Source organism: Centruroides vittatus, unplaced genomic scaffold (genome assembly GCF_030686945.1).
Source record: "Centruroides vittatus isolate TY-2023 unplaced genomic scaffold, ASM3068694v2 contig_1506, whole genome shotgun sequence".
NCBI lineage: Eukaryota > Metazoa > Arthropoda > Arachnida > Scorpiones > Buthidae > Centruroides > Centruroides vittatus.
The window spans coordinates 469,034-485,420 of record NW_027120931.1 but is presented as its reverse complement, the minus strand read 5'-3'; the positions used below and the strand labels follow the sequence as shown (position 1 = coordinate 485,420).

The window sequence follows — 16,387 nt, the reverse complement described above, 5'->3', positions numbered from 1 at the left end:
TGATAACCCCTGCTTTATTTAATATTTTATTTTTCATCTTTTAAACAGATTATTTCAAATACCTGCTCATTTGCAGGAATGAACAGAAATCAGTAAATTTTACGAAGATTTATGTTTGTAATTTTAGTGAAGCTCAATTGTAAGAGCCGAAGAAAAGAAGGGGAACGGAGATAATTACAGTTCATAAATATCAGGCATATTTTGAATGTCTTTAATCTTATTGTAGATTTTATGAAATGTAAATTGTCTATTGCTTCTCCCATATTATATCTGAAGCATTTTTTTTCTGTTATCCTGTCCGATTTGATAGAATTCTTTTCCGAATTAAAACCTACTTACTCTTACGAAGAGAGAGAAGGAAATTTTAATCACAGTTTTGTGATTGATTGATTTTTATTTTTGGACTTTTGTTGTTGTTAAATAACATAAAAATTATTTACAATTCAAAATTTATATATATTATATATAATTTTTTTATAAAAGTACAAAATAATTTTATTTTTGCCATTAATAAATTAAATTTATTTAAAAAAAAACTTTTTTTCATTTAAATATGATTAAAATATTTTAATTTTAATTTTTGTAATGGTATTTGGAAGGTTGCTAAAATATTATTTATTTTTTTGAAATAACAACACATTTGTTCAATAAAAAATTAAAAGGAAATATATAAAACGAGAATTGGTTTGAAATTATTTAAATTAATGAGTGAAGTTTTTGATAATGCTAATACTTTTATTTAATATTGAAAGTACAGTGAAAATTTTGGTATAATGAATTTCATTGATCTATAGAAATTCATTAAATAAAAAAAAAAAACATTTTCAAGGAAAAGGTTACGTAAACTTTAATAAATTTTTAAAATACTTTTCACTGTATTTGCATATTTCAGTTTCGTATAATCACAACTGTTACGACTGTCATAAAAATCATTCTTGAAATAATATATATCAATACTCTCACAGCATAATTTTTGTTTCTATCAAAATAAATAAACATTCAAGTTATATGATATGAAAATAATTTTTACTGCAATGAACAGAGAAATATTTGGTTTAATGGAGTTAAAAAAAAAAGTAGAACGTGTGAACACAAGTTCTAGTTATTGTTGACTTACGTCAGTGGCGTAGCTAGGGGGTGTGGTAGGTGCAGTTTGTACTGGGCCCCTGGAAAGCGATAGGCCCGTGGGGACCCCAAAATCACAAGAACAAAGACCCGAAAGATTTTTTCGGGGGCCCACAAATCTGGTTCCGCACCGGGCCCGGAGAACCGTAGCTACGCCACTGACTTACATTCATCATCGGGAATACTTAAAGGGTCTTCGGGTACAGTTACTGCATTTAACAACTATGTTGTTATGGGAATGAGAAATTAGAGAAATAATTCATTATTATGAAACTCAGAAATATAAATTTTAGAATATATACGTGAAATATAACTAGATTAGCACTGAATTAAGTAAAGAAGTAGTAATAAGATAAATTTAAAAGTATTTTTTGCGGAGCATCAAAAATAACTTGTTATTAGCATTCAGAATGTAAATTTAATTCAGTGGTTCCCAAAGCGGGTGCTACTGCCCCTTAGGGGTGATGAGTAAACTTGAAGGGGCAAAAAGAAGCAACATGGTAGCAGGAAGTGCCAAAGTTGGGGTCTTGACCGAACAGTGACCACAGGTAAGGGTGGGGTCACTGACAACCTTTCTCTTTCCTCCATTAAAACGGATAAGCAGAAGCATTGCATTTAACGGTTTCCAGATGTGGAGAACAATGTATGGTAAGGACACAAAGTATGAAGTTCGTAGAAAAGTTTTTCTAAGAATATTTCAGTCTTTCTGACACAAGGGAAAATGGGTTAGGAGGCATTGGGTATAAGTTTATGGAACCAAGGGGGCAGTGGCTCAAAAAAATTTGGGAATTATTGATCTAAGTGCTAGAACTTTCTTAGTTTCTGTTTTGTTTTTTAAACTCCATTAAAATAAAAATTTTTCTGTTTTTGATAATGGTTTCATATTGTTAAATTTAAGTAATTGTGTGTTGATACAGATGTTTAAATATGCTGAAATTTGAAGTCTTTATTAAATAAAGTCATTATTTGAACATATTTATAAATAAATGTGTTTTAATTATAAAAATATTGAAAATTTATAAAAAGAATATGATGAATATTGAACTTTAATGATTGTATAATAGGTAATATTTTATTTAAAACAGATTATAAATGAATACTATTAAATGTTTATGGTGTACATAATAATTTAATTTATTCATAATGCTTTTTATAAATATAAAATATTTGATTCTTCGTATAGTTTTACAGTTAAAGAAAATATAATTTAAAATTTCATAGTCTTTAATTACTCTCAGGTATGAAAATTATAAACGTATTTAGATTTTAGTTTTCAATAGAGTTTAGATGCTAAATATAAATTTAAAAGGTATTTATCATCATTATTGTAATTAAAGAAAGCATGTGTTTACGATAGTAGTAATACTATTACAAATATAAAGGTATGTTAGTAGCACAAAATAATTTGTTTTAATTTTGATATTTATTTTCTTTTTATATAAACAAGTGTATGTAATTAGATTATAACTTTAGAAACTTACTTATATATAAAAATTGGAATGTCATTTTAGAAAGGTATAAGGTAGCAATATAATTATTTATGTTAGTGTCCTTTCTATTATTTTTTCTGGATCCAGCACTGAAGAGAGATAAAAAAATGAAATGAGAAATATTTCTATCATCTCTGTATATTTGGTCAAGGTTGAAGCTTTATTTACCTGATGATTGATTTATCTCAATCGTCTGGATGTGTAGTGAATGTTTTAATGATGCTGGCAAAGCATTTTTTAGCACTATTCTCATACTCCATAACTCTAATGCTTGAAAAGTCTTGAATTACAGCCGGCATGGCCATCTATTATTGGAAATTTTTCTATTGAAAACAGAAATGCTGCTGTGTTATTTCTTCTTTGTTGCTCCAATAATTTTTAAACCAAGTTTTTCAATTTAATTTTTAATTTAAACTGATGAAATCTTTGAGAGTACACTAATGAATGCAGCGAAGGAAGAGGAGGGTATTTTGAACATTTGGTTAACTTTTAAAAAATTTATACTCTTTTATAAGATATTTTAGTTTCAATAAATGTATAATTACTTTCCTGGATATTTGAAATAATTGCTAAAATGTTGCATATAACTCAAGAATGGTTTTTCTTAGAACGGATGTCCAAGAGCTGCCTGATGGGGATCCGAATGAAACAGGAATATTTTATTAGTACAGGATAGTATAAGTACAGCCAGCACAATTTTAGCTGTCACCTTCTTAAGAATGATGCTGTGGAGGAATAAAAAAATGAATAAGGCGAAGATTCTTTCTACAGTAGATGCATTGAATAAAAAAAATATGTGTGTAAATACTTGTTGCCTTATTGCATAGAACTGTATGGAATAAGGCAACTTGGATGGAGATTAATTGAGGAATAAATGATATGCAATACGTAACATGTGAATTTTTCGTAGTACATTCTTGAGTTGAGCAATTCTCATCTGAAACGTCAAAGAGAATGTTGTCACTGAAATCAAATTTGTTACATTCAACTAGATAGCCTGAGCTTTTCCAGGAAAAGCATATCACGTTGACAAAGACGGGAGCTTTTAATTGATTCAAAATCAATGCATGAAGGGTCACAATCATTTTTTGATCATGTAAAACTACACGTAAAATGTCCAGAATGACTCATTCAGAGAAGTGCTTTTAAAAATCTTTCCACTGATGGAAGAAATGGACATCAAGAGGTTGAAGAAACAATGTTGATCCTTCGGATAGAATAGAATCATTGTGTTATGACAAGAAAATGAATCAATAATAAGGCATGCTTTGTTCTTGACTGACTTGCTTCAAACATTGGTCAATCCATTGCTTGAGAATATTTTTACCTACGTTTCCTGATCTACTGCAGGTAAGAAAAAGACCAGGAATTCTTGATAAAGATTCTTAAAAGCATGGGATGAAAAATCTGCAAGGCTCTGTAGAACAGTCATCAGATAAGGCAGTAATTCTCCATCTATTGATATCTAAAGATGAATTGCATACAAATGTGTCAGTGATGATTAAGACCTAGCAACAGTTTTGGTTGGCCTTTTATCTTGGTATGTCCTATTACCATGCATCTTATATTAGTATCCTGACTGATGTATGATGATGATTTCTGATTGCTGAAAGTGAGATAAAATTCTTTAGAAAATGAATGCAGAAAGACAACTCCTAAGTTTTCTATTTCCTCTTTGTTGATAGCTTGCTTTGTTGTAATGAATTTTGTGATTTTCCTGGACACTATTTTATTTTTTTGCTTGAATTCTTGCACCCAATAATTGGAAGCTATAAATTCTTCAAGTCCATATTTCTGGCTTCCTCCAAAGTCCATTGCTTAATATATCTATCATGAATTGTAATCAAATTTGGTCTGGCAGTTGTAAGCATTGTCTAGCAGTGGAAAGAAATATTTTTGGTAATTTTTTTTTTATTAGTTCCATTTTTTCTCAACATTTTCCTAAACATGCGTTGAACAGACTTAAAAGACTGGTCTCGATCTTTGTAGTTTAATATAAAATTGTTGTAATCAAGATTGAATGTATTACTTTGAGTTTAAAAAGTATCAAAAGCAATTGTAAACTCATTTTCTTCTTTTGATGGACCAAAAACAAGTTCATCATCATCTAATTCATAATTATTAACTTTCTCAATTTTCTTTATGAGAGAGAAAATTGTTTGAGACAGCTTTTGCTTGGCTGCCTCTCAAGATAGTTACGATACACTGATTTGCCAAAGCTCCTTGATGGATGATCCACAAGAAAAACTAATTATAAAACTTGTAAACATTAACTTATATCAGAATAAATAGTAAAGTGCCAAAACAGGATGATCTCTGCTGATATACAGCAGAAAACTGGCATCTTTTTGTTTGTGATGGAAGAACAAACGACCTGTGCTCTAGTAGTTATTCACACAGGTTGCAACTAAAGCTGTGCCGACTATTCTTATGTTATTTTGTACTAATACAGAATGTATGTTTTCCTAAATCCCATCAGACAGTTCTTGGACATCCCTTTGTTAGGCATATGACCACTGGGACTTTTTATTTATGACTCTCAACTTCTTTTGAACTTCTATCTGTAAAAATTAACATGAATATAGGAACTCCCTTCATTTTGCTAATAAACTTATTTAGACTTATTTACTTTTTCACTGGAGAAGAGTTAATAGGCAAGTATTTTCAACATTCTTGCTTCTAAATTCATTAACTTTTATTATTATTATTATTGATTTGGTTACAAGATTTCTTCGAATATTAGGTTGATCAAAAAACTCTTGATTCTTTACATATTTTAAAATATATATTCTTTAAATCTTTTTTTATTTCTCTCCTGACATAATTTAGAAAAAACGTTCTGTGTACAAATTACTTTTTTTTTTTTATATATACATTCAGAAGATACTAAGAGAACATGTTTAGTGTCCATCATAAATTGAACTGGTTAACATTGAGGTAGCTTTGTGATAGAGGATGAGATCTGGCATTTTAAGTGAAGTCACCCATAAAAATTTGAAGAATCTGGCTGACTCAGGCCTGTGACTGTATTCTAAACACTAATCTCTTGTCTCTGAGATAGAATATAAAACTTGCTTTCTGTAGATAGTATTAATTCTGATGCAAAGTAAAGCACAAAATCTCTGCTTCTGATGTCAGCATCTGGAAAGATTTGTTTTAAATATTCAAGTTTGTCTGCATGTACTGTACGTGCATCATTTTTTTAATTTCAACCAATGACATGCTATGTTTTTCTGTAGTGTGGAATATTCCTCCCACACTTCCCTCTCACTCCATTCCTTCCTCATCCTTAACTCCCTCTTTTTTGGCTATACCTCTGAGTTTGGCCATTTCTTTACTACATGTATGTACGTATGTAGTGTGGAATAGGAATTATATATTGAGCACATGAGCTAGTTTCCTAGTTTTAACCCATAATTTGTATGGTATATGAAGTAAAAGTGAAAATATGTTTTTACGCCTTCAAAAAAGTTTCAATTATTCTCATTGTGTATATTTTTTTATTTAAAAAATAAGTGCTAAAGAATTGATTTTATTTAAAATGAGTGATAAAATAATGTTATTTCACTATAATGTTATCACAAATCAACGACGACCTTGTTTTGCGCCCTCAGAGACCTTCTCTTCGGAGTTGTTGGAGATCGTACCTTGCACCAACAAGTACTGGAGATGCCCCACCTATTATGTTATAACTAGCTCATATTAAACACCTAGCGACCATCCATGGGTACCATAAGCTATTCAATAGATTAATCAATCATTACCACTGCTCCGCACGTGTCTATAGCTCACAAATTAACAAAAAGTAAATCAAAGTTGCCTAATTTCAACTTCTTTTTGTGATACAACATGCCTTATTTCATATTGCCATTTACAGAAATTAAGTACATTATTAGAATTTCATCTATGTTTTTCTTTATTATTTTGTTTAGTGCCTATTGTTACTGCAAAATAATGTTTCTTTGAAAGAAAACACTCAATAGCACTTGAAAGCAGAAATAATAAATGAGGTTAGAGCAGTACAATAGACAATTTTCCTGTCAAAAATTTTTGACTAATTTCATATAGATTAGGATGATTAATGCTTGATAAAACAACACTTTAATACTTATAAAATGGTTCTATAAATGCAGAAGCAATGATATTTGGTAATAGTAATTAATGTAACTTTTTTAAGTTGAATGAAATAATGTTAAAAATGCACGAAATATAAATAATTTTCATGCATATTTTACATAGAGTACTAGTTATAATTTAATTTATATCTAATTGTAATTGGTCACATAATTATATAGTAAAAATCAAATGAAAAATTTATTGAAATGATCTCAGAATAAAAGGAAAATGATACAGAAAATAAACAATGCATTTTTATGTATTTTGTATCAAAAAAAAGGTGCATTCCAGACATACGTTAGTCTAAACTTGTGTTTTATCATTGAAAATATAGACTTTTAGACACTATCTTGGATGATTTACTTGCTTGAATTGAACTTGAAAATTCCGAGCTATCTTTGTGAATTTTATTAGTCGTAATTAATGGTAAATTAATCAATATTTTCAATAACATGTTCTTTTTAAAATGTGTCAATACATCAGGAAAGCAAAACAATCTTACCACTGTTTTAAAATCCAAAGTGGACTTTGGCCAGAAACACATTTGTAAAATAGGGCATAAATTCAAATTGAAACAAAATATTATTATTATTATTATTTTCTAAATTTTCTGGCAAAACTGTACATAAAGTCAAGTATAAAAAGTTTTTCAACCAACCAATAAGAGACACTTCCACTATGACATTTGCTCTAGTCATAAGATGATATTTTGTGTATAAACATCTCAAAGCCAAACGAATTACTGTAATGAATCAGTCTATTTTACTGCTGCTATTAATAATTATATTCTAAGTAATTTTGTACTAGAGGTAGGCATTAGGTGCTATATCTTATTAAATTTAACAATTATAATTAAATTAATATTTATTACTTAAAATTTAACTATTAATAGTAGCAGTACAGTAGCCCAATTCATTACAGCAATAGTTTGGCTTTGATGATATCTCAATTTGAAAAAATGGGAGATATTCTTCCTTGACATTCTTAAAAACTGAAAGACGTTTAAATCTAAATTTGTTGTAAGAGTTAATGTACAGTACATATTCAAGATTATTAAAGTTTCGTATTTTTCTTTGCTGTTCAATATTAGTTTTGTCAATCATATTAACTGTAGTTCATGTATCCAATGTATCCAGTATGTCATTAGGTCTAAATCATGTTTTATCCTTCTGTTTCTATTCTATCTTTTTTTTATTTTTTTTTTTATTTCAATATGTAACTGGTTCAGACACCATTATTTTCTATGAATTAGCACATTCACAGACTCCAAAAATATTAGCCAATCAACAACTTTATTTTACCCAGATTCATTTTGGAAATTATAATATTTTCCTCCTCGGTCGGCTTTCTTTCATACAAGCTAAACAAGGCACAAACACTTTTTCAATACTCTAGTAAATTTACAATGAATGTATTAAATTTACAATTATGTAACTACATGTATACCTCGCCTTATGTTGGTAATTGGTTCCAGGAGAGGCGACGTAAGTCGAATTTACTTGTGTAGTTACGACGTAAGGCCGCAACTCCACTAGCCGTAAAAGGGCCGTAAAACCCCTCACCGTAAAAGCTTTTAATCACGTGACCATGATATTTTACGCCTGAGCAGGTCGTAAAACCAACGTAAAAGCGAGTTGAACACTGCTCAACTCGCTTTTACGGTGAGGGGTTTTACGGCCTTTTTACGGCTAGTGGAGTCGCGGCCTAAGTCGAAACTACAGCGGAAAACGCCAATAACAAGCACTTAAAGACTGCTAAATAAGACAACAACACAGAAACACAGATGTTTTCATGTTTCGTTCTCTAGGATTTATGATGACTATATTAACATTTACCGTAAATGTACATATTTTAATATGATTTTATGTGCTTTTAACGCTTTTCTAGTGATATTACGACTTCAATATTTGTGGCGGATGGATGTGAAGTCGAGTAAAATGACTTAAACTTGATTTTTATTTTTTCATATACTTTTTTGACAAATGACGTATAATCGAGAATGACATAACTTGAGGTATACCTGTACTGAAAATTTTTAAACATTTACCTCACACAATTTTTCAACATTCCAATCGTTTTTTACTAATTTCCATAATAAAATAATTTTTTCCTATTTTAAAAAAAAACATTATTGTTTAAATTTTTTATATAATTAACCTAATCATATCATTAATTATTGCAGTAGCTTATCCATACATATTATCCACAGTTCTTACAGTCAGTACGTTCGCTCGTTATTCTTTTACCTCATTCACCAACACTCCTACTACAATTGGCTGCAGTAGGAGTGTTGGTGAATGAAGTAAAATATTTCATTTCTAATGTTTTTGTATCAGGATTTCTATTAGATATTTGTGTCTTTGACAGGTTTGAACTACTGTAATACAAATTTATAACAAAAGTTTAACATATACAGCTTTCTGTTTCTCTCAGACAGGATATTCTATGAGGGAAATTTGTTAATGCTAAAATAACTGCAATTTTTCCAGCTTTTACAAGTTTCGTCTTGGGAAAATTTCGCATTTTACCGGTTTCATTATTCATTGTAAGTAGCATCCAGTCGTTCATCTTTTCTGTATAAAATTGACATTACAGATAAACGACTGGTGGAAAGATAGTCAGTCATTTGTACATCTCTGGCTGACAACAAAATCTTCATAAGAAAATGTTAACTAGCATTACATTAGGAGAAATGCTACAATATCTCGAGACCAACAAATTTTTAGTCAGTCACTTGTGATATAGACACTACCACTTTAAGATGAGCGTGTGATCAGAGTACCACACTGACATCTTTACTGCTGTGATCATCTGACTATCTTAATGAGACTTAATTTATAATTTGAAAAATTATTGTAAATATAGTATGACATCTTTATGGATTACTTGATTCACTTTTACCCAGATTAGTCATAACAGTCAACTTAGTAAACAGTTCGTACTTCTTATAATATCTTTTATTTAAAATCGAAATGCATTTTGATTTTTAAAAACAAAATTATTGAATAATGATCTGTAAAATGAGTTAATATATTAACTTATGTAAAATAAACATATTAATGGAATTTATGTATAAGATGGTATTTTTAAGAATACACATAAACTCCTACTAAAACACCGGATTGTAAATAATTCTTCACCCAAAAACCTAATAACCGGTGCCAGTCCACTTAAATTATATGGCAAACGTTTTCGGACACTTCACTGCGCCCTTCCTCAAGCCTTCTAATCTTCTTACAACGAATTTTCGAACAAACGAAGTCATATTTCCGTTACGCACGTGCCAACCGAATAAAATTAAAAAATTAAAAAATCGAACAACTCAAATTCCAACGGTTCAACTAACTTCCGTAAACGAAGCTTCCTCCGAACATTCTACTGTTTTGCTATTTACAAATTCCTACATCGCTCCGCCCGGTCCTCTAACGAGCGATGACGTAAGCAGCTCTACGCCATTGCTAAACGTCGCACTTTTTAACTAATTTCAAAAACGCTCCTCCACTCTTTCAATAAAAGATCATCATCCTGTTTCCTTTCTTTTACTCTGTCTCGTCTTTTTGCAGCAGGGCCTGCCAAGCCATCGATAATTTCATCTCATCTTTTGCGTTAATAGGCTGTGATGAACGGAAGGCCTTATAGATTTCTATTTGTTCCAGCCATCTAATTTGCTCAGCATGCTTAGTGGTAGCAAGCAACTTCGCTGCCCCGAAGTCCGGGACTATTTCCGGGTCGGACGCATAAATCGCTAATGAGGTGGTGGCTCTCCCATGCTCAATATCTTTCTGGTGTTCTCTCAATCTTACTTCCATCGCTCTTTTCGTGGATCCAATGTAGACCAATTCCTCATTGCACCTATTATCTGTTAGTGGGATAGCGTATACCCTCAGGAAGTTTGCAACTATTCGTTCTGTCCTTATCATTTCGTAGTAGTTGCAGCATAGAGGGGCATCTCCTGTAAGCTATGTCGAACCCTTGTCTTTTCGCAATTTTTCTATGTAAAGGTGCCAATATCGAGTTGTATGAAAGGGGTACTATAATATTCACTGTTCTTTGATTATTCCCATTCACCGGAGTGTCAGGACCGTCGCCATTTAGATAATTTCTTTCCAGTTGCTGTATCAGTCTGCCATACCCATGCTCTTGCGCCACCACCCGTAAGTGATCCAATTCCTTCTGTACTGCTTCCTGGGTGGTGCTGTGAGTGTACGCCCTTTTAATCAGGGACCTGAACGCAGCCATTTTATACCTGAACGGGTCACACGAATCCGCTGTTATGTAACTTGAGCTGCCTGTTGCCTTCCTGTACACCGCTGTTTGTATCCCGTCTGTTGCTATCTGAATGCCTATGTCCAGAAAGTGCACCTCCTTATTGCTATGTTGCTCCAACTCTATAGTAAGGCCGTAACTGTTGTCATTCATCCGTTGTACGAATGAGCCAACATCCGGGTCTTTCTTCCATAATATTAAGACGTCCACGTACCTTCTATACATAATGATGTTCTGGCTGAAGCTTGGAATTATTCTCTCCTCTAATTTCCTTATGACCAATTCACATATGTCCCCTGATACGGCGCTACCCATGGGTACTCCCTTCCCTGTGCATACGTGCTTCCTCCAAATTGAAAACAGGATCCATAACACATTAAATGTGCCAACTCCAGCACTTGATCATGTAACTTGCCATCATTGACTTGTTGTAGCAAAAAGTCCCTAACCGCACAAAAATATGGTGGTAATTCGATTGATGGGTAAAGCGCACGGAAATCCAACACTGAGATATGGTGTGGACAGTCCGCATTCCTGATTTCTTGTACCAGTTCTGCTGCACTATTTATTGCATATTGGTATCCTTGTAGATGTGGTGTAAGAAGGTTATGCATTGCCGTCTCCAGCTTACGCGTGGGGGCTGCCACTTTGTCTACCACTGGTCTGAGTTGCTTCCCTTGCTTATGTACCTTTGCAAACGCAAATAGTTTGGGCGTATTCGGGGCGTCTACTATGATATCCTTCATACCTAGCCTAGCCGCTAGTTTAGACTTAGAGAAACGCTTCGCTCTCCTCTGCAGTTTTTCTATCTCCTCGTTACTTTGTATAACACATTTTGTGTCGTTAATGTATTCCCTTAGCCCCTTCTCGTAGGTTTCCCTCTTCATCACTACAAATTCCTTAGTCTTATCCGCTCTAAGAATTGTAATGTTGTTCATCCGGAACCATTTCATGGCCCTGCTCAGATCTCTTAGCCTGTAAACTTGTAACGACTCTTTGTTATTTTTAATCTTGCAGCTGGCCATCCATCTATAATATTCCTTCTGCACTTCTGTCATCCCTCCAAGTAAGATTGAGAGAACACCAGAAAGATATTGAGCATGGGAGAGCCACCACCTCATTAGCGATTTATGCGTCCGACCCGGAAATAGTCCCGGACTTCGGGGCAGCAAAGTTGCTTGCTACCACTAAGCATGCTGAGCAAATTAGATGGCTGGAACAAATAGAAATCTATAAGGCCTTCCGTTCATCACAGCCTATTAACGCAAAAGATGAGATGAAATTATCGATGGCTTGGCAGGCCCTGCTGCAAAAAGACGAGACAGAGTAAAAGAAAGGAAACAGGATGACGATCTTTTATTGAAAGAGTGGAGGAGCGTTTTTGAAATTAGTTAAAAAGTGCGACGTTTAGCAATGGCGTAGAGCTGCTTACGTCATCGCTCGTTAGAGGACCGGGCGGAGCGATGTAGGAATTTGTAAATAGCAAAACAGTAGAATGTTCGGAGGAAGCTTCGTTTACGGAAGTTAGTTGAACCGTTGGAATTTGAGTTGTTCGATTTTTAATTTTTAAATTTTATTCGGTTGGCACGTGCGTAACGGAAATATGACTTCGTTTGTTCGAAAATTCATTGTAAGAAGATTAGAAGGCTTGAGGAAGAGCTGCAGTGAAGTGTCCGAAAACGTTTGCCATATAATTTAAGTGGACTGGCACCGGTTATTAGGTTTTTGGGTGAAGAATTATTTTTAAGAATATTTAGTAATAATTTTCAAAAAGTCTCTTAAATTTAGTATTAATTATATGCATTTCCTTCCCTTTTTCTCCTCCTCCAGCATTACTATTCCCACTTTTTTTACAGGGTTGCTGATTATTATTTGATTTGGTTTCATTTTATGGCCAAATGCTCTTCTTGTTGTCAACTCCTCTCTTGTAATCTGGACTTGAAACTAGCCAGACCCAATAGGTTTGGATGCAATTAAACAGCATTCAATAAATTTTCTATCAAATCCAATTAGTGTTGTCAGGACTCTTACTGCTTAACTTTTGTGATCTGATAAGAACTTGTGTGATCAGCAAAAGCTATCTCAATGCCTATAATTGTAAAGATTTATGTAAAAATATTCACATATTTTGAAGAAATGCTACTTCATTTCACTGTTCTTCTCAAACCTTCGGGAACAAATACTCTTTTCGGGCGGAGTCGACCTTTTTATTGAGGCTTCTCGTTTGCCTCGGTATGTAAAAATGTTTAAAAAACAGTTCCTAGGTAGTGGCCCAGTCACATAATTATTTATATTCTGGCCTAATTTCAGAGTTTTAAATTTTGAAAAATGAAATTATTTGTATTTTTTTTAAGTCTTTAGTTATTTATTTTACATTTTTGTACTGAATTTTAAATTTATGACTTTTTTTTAATCTACATTAACATGCAGGATTCATTATTGTAATTATTTGGCAATGTAAATTTTGGAAGAATTTTCATACAACAGTTCATAAAGTTAGTTTGATTGTAAAAACTTTTTCTAAAATAAACTGTTTATAAAGAACATTGAAAATAACTTCAAAACTTCAAAAACATCTATATTCTGAATTATAAATCTTGTATTTAAAATGCTTTGAAGAAAGAAAATTAAAAAACTCTGCTGTACTATAGATTACCCCCTATGTAATTTCGGGACTTTGAGTATATATTTGAACTCACGGGACAGAGACGAGTTCAACGGTACCCTACTTTTGGACCGGAGACAAAAAATAAGAAAGTCATCATAGGTTTTAAGTTATACTTTTTTAATGCTATTGTGAGATAAGCAGAGGGTCAGGGGGGAAAACCTTACTGACCACTTATGCTGCACGGGTTGGTAAAACCTGACCTCGTTGTCGTTGGATGGCTAGGAGGGCAAAAAGTGAGTGGGAGGTGCGTCAGTAAGTCGACAGGCGTCCTTACTTTGACAGGAGACAGGTTTTACAACTAACAATAAAGGTTTATTAAATAACAAAAGCAAACATACAATAAAGATACACATACCATAAAGATATAAAGATAACTACTGCTAAAATGCAGATAAAATATCCCTATCACTAACCGCGATCTAACCAATAAAGTGGTCACATGCTTAACTTCTAGTGGGAGAGAGTTTACAAAGGTTACGTCGATAAACCTTAATATGAAGTCCGATGACAGTATTCGACGACCTCCTGGACTATGGAAGCTGGAATCAGTCTTATGTCCGGGACTGGAGACACTGGATTCAGACCTTCCTGGACGATCGCCCTCTTTTCAGAGTCGATCGGGTTTTTATACAATTGTTGTTGGCACTGAGCCAGCCTACCATTCAATGTTCAATGACTAATTTGCTGACTCGCAATGACTTGGATTTTTGTTTTCTCTTTCTGATCAGATCAAATGTGTAATCAACATCCGATCGATTTCCGATCGAACTTGCAGGTCACCGAACCCCTTTAAACTCTCAAATTTACGCCCTCAAAACCTGCAGGCTCACACTATCATTCAGACGGCATCATAGTTACTAGTACTGCCATCTTGTGGTAAAGTCTGCAAACCATGATGTCAAACTATGGTCATTTTCCGGAGGGATAGGTTAGGTTTGTTGGACAAGCCGCGAAAGCAGTGCGTAGTACTAGCCAACTGCGAGCGATAGTGAGTGTGTCGGTGGCTGAGGGGCCGTAGGCCCAAGGTTGAGGAGCGCGAGGGTGTGCAAAAAGGACTTAACTCCAACTGCAGACGATCGGTGTACTCATGGATCAACATCTGCCTCTGTTGAAGGTATATATGGCTGACTTGCCAGACTGCCTGTTAAACACGCGATAGGCCTAGCGGAGAGAGCGACGTGACTCCCTATCGTCGCACGATTGCCGAAAAAAGTATGATAACTTTTTTATTTTTTGTCTCCGGTCCAAAAGTAGGGTATCGTTGAACTCTTCTCAGTCCCCTTAGTTCAGATATATACTCAAAGTCCTGAAATTCCATAGGTGGTAATCTATAGTATCCCCAAAAACTCTTATTGCAGGATTATATTTCTCACAATTTTACATCTGTCTTACTTTCCTCTTCAATTGTCGTCGTAAAATCATCATACTACATAAAGATGCAACAAAATGCTTGTTTAAGGCTAATGAAAAGTTTTTCGACTTTCCTACAGACATCATTAGCTTCACTCACTGTTCTATAATATTTATCACGGCTAATGCTGGCTGCAATGAAGACAAAAACTTTTTGATATATTCTAACATGGTGGTATCAAATTTTGTACATTTTGATTATTGTACTGCATTATGTGTATTTATGTATTACTTTGTTTTTATAAGAATAATAATAATAATAGTAAATAGCAAATATATAGTGAATTTTACTTAATATAATATACATATATATTTGATGTATTGTGCTTCAGATTTCATTAATTGATAATATGATATACAGTCAGTCCTCAACTTCTGTAAGTTCAACTTAACTAAAATTTTGTTTGAACTCCATCATAAAAAATCATGCATACTTTTATGATTTTTGCATCCTCGCATCCTGTAGAAAATAAGTGGAGGATTTGACTAGGTTGTCAAAACTATGCGAATGGAATATCTCTATAAGCCAAGTGTTTTAAAAAGTACAGTTATACAACATTTATTGTGTGTACACACAATAAATGTTGTATAACTGTACTTTTGTAAGTGTGTGTGTGAGGGGAGGGCACGATTTTGTTTACCCCTTTTGAACCTTAATAACTCCCATGCTTCTTGTTGAAAATTTCTGAAATTTTGTAGGGAGGTTTGTCTATTAGGAGGATCGATACTCAAATTTTGGTGGTTAAAGGTCGAGGGGGTGGGGAGACGATGGAGGTCGTGTGTATCTCCAGTAGGGTCGGAGTTAACGACCATCTTACTCGCTATTGGCATTTACAATTTTTTTTATAAAATTCATCCCTACTCTCAAAATTAAGGTTTTTGCCATTTTATAATAGTGGAAAATATAAAAAGTTTTTAAAAATAAAATACGATAACATATGGCGCCACCAAAGTTTTAAATGTTGCCGGAAAAATCGAGTAACTCGTTCCCGGTTTATTTTCTTGTGCACAAGATTTTAAAAAAATTGAATTTTATGTCTTTTTCTCCTATCTAGTCTTTATCTCATCTGTTTACATCTTGTTGAATATTTCTCTCTAGCTTCAGTCTAATTCAATAGGTATAGTTGTGAGTGCTGCGTAAGCATTTAGTTTGTGTAAAGTTGAACTTTCACAAAGTTAATGCTCTTACATAAGATGGGGAGTGACTGTATATGAAACGATGAATGTCTTTTACATTATTATTTTATTAAAGAAGATAGTTTGTCATAAAATAGCAAGTCAGTATTTTTTTGAACAGTGCATTTTAATTTGT

The 16,387-nt window shown here is 33.1% G+C and overlaps 1 protein-coding gene across 2 annotated transcripts in view; it reads left to right on the top strand.

The window, feature by feature from the left end:
- LOC136968677 (glutamic acid-rich protein-like) overlaps window positions 1-16,387 on the top strand; it is an 82,241-nt gene that overhangs the window by 35,560 nt on the left and 30,294 nt on the right. The window lies entirely within an intron of this gene.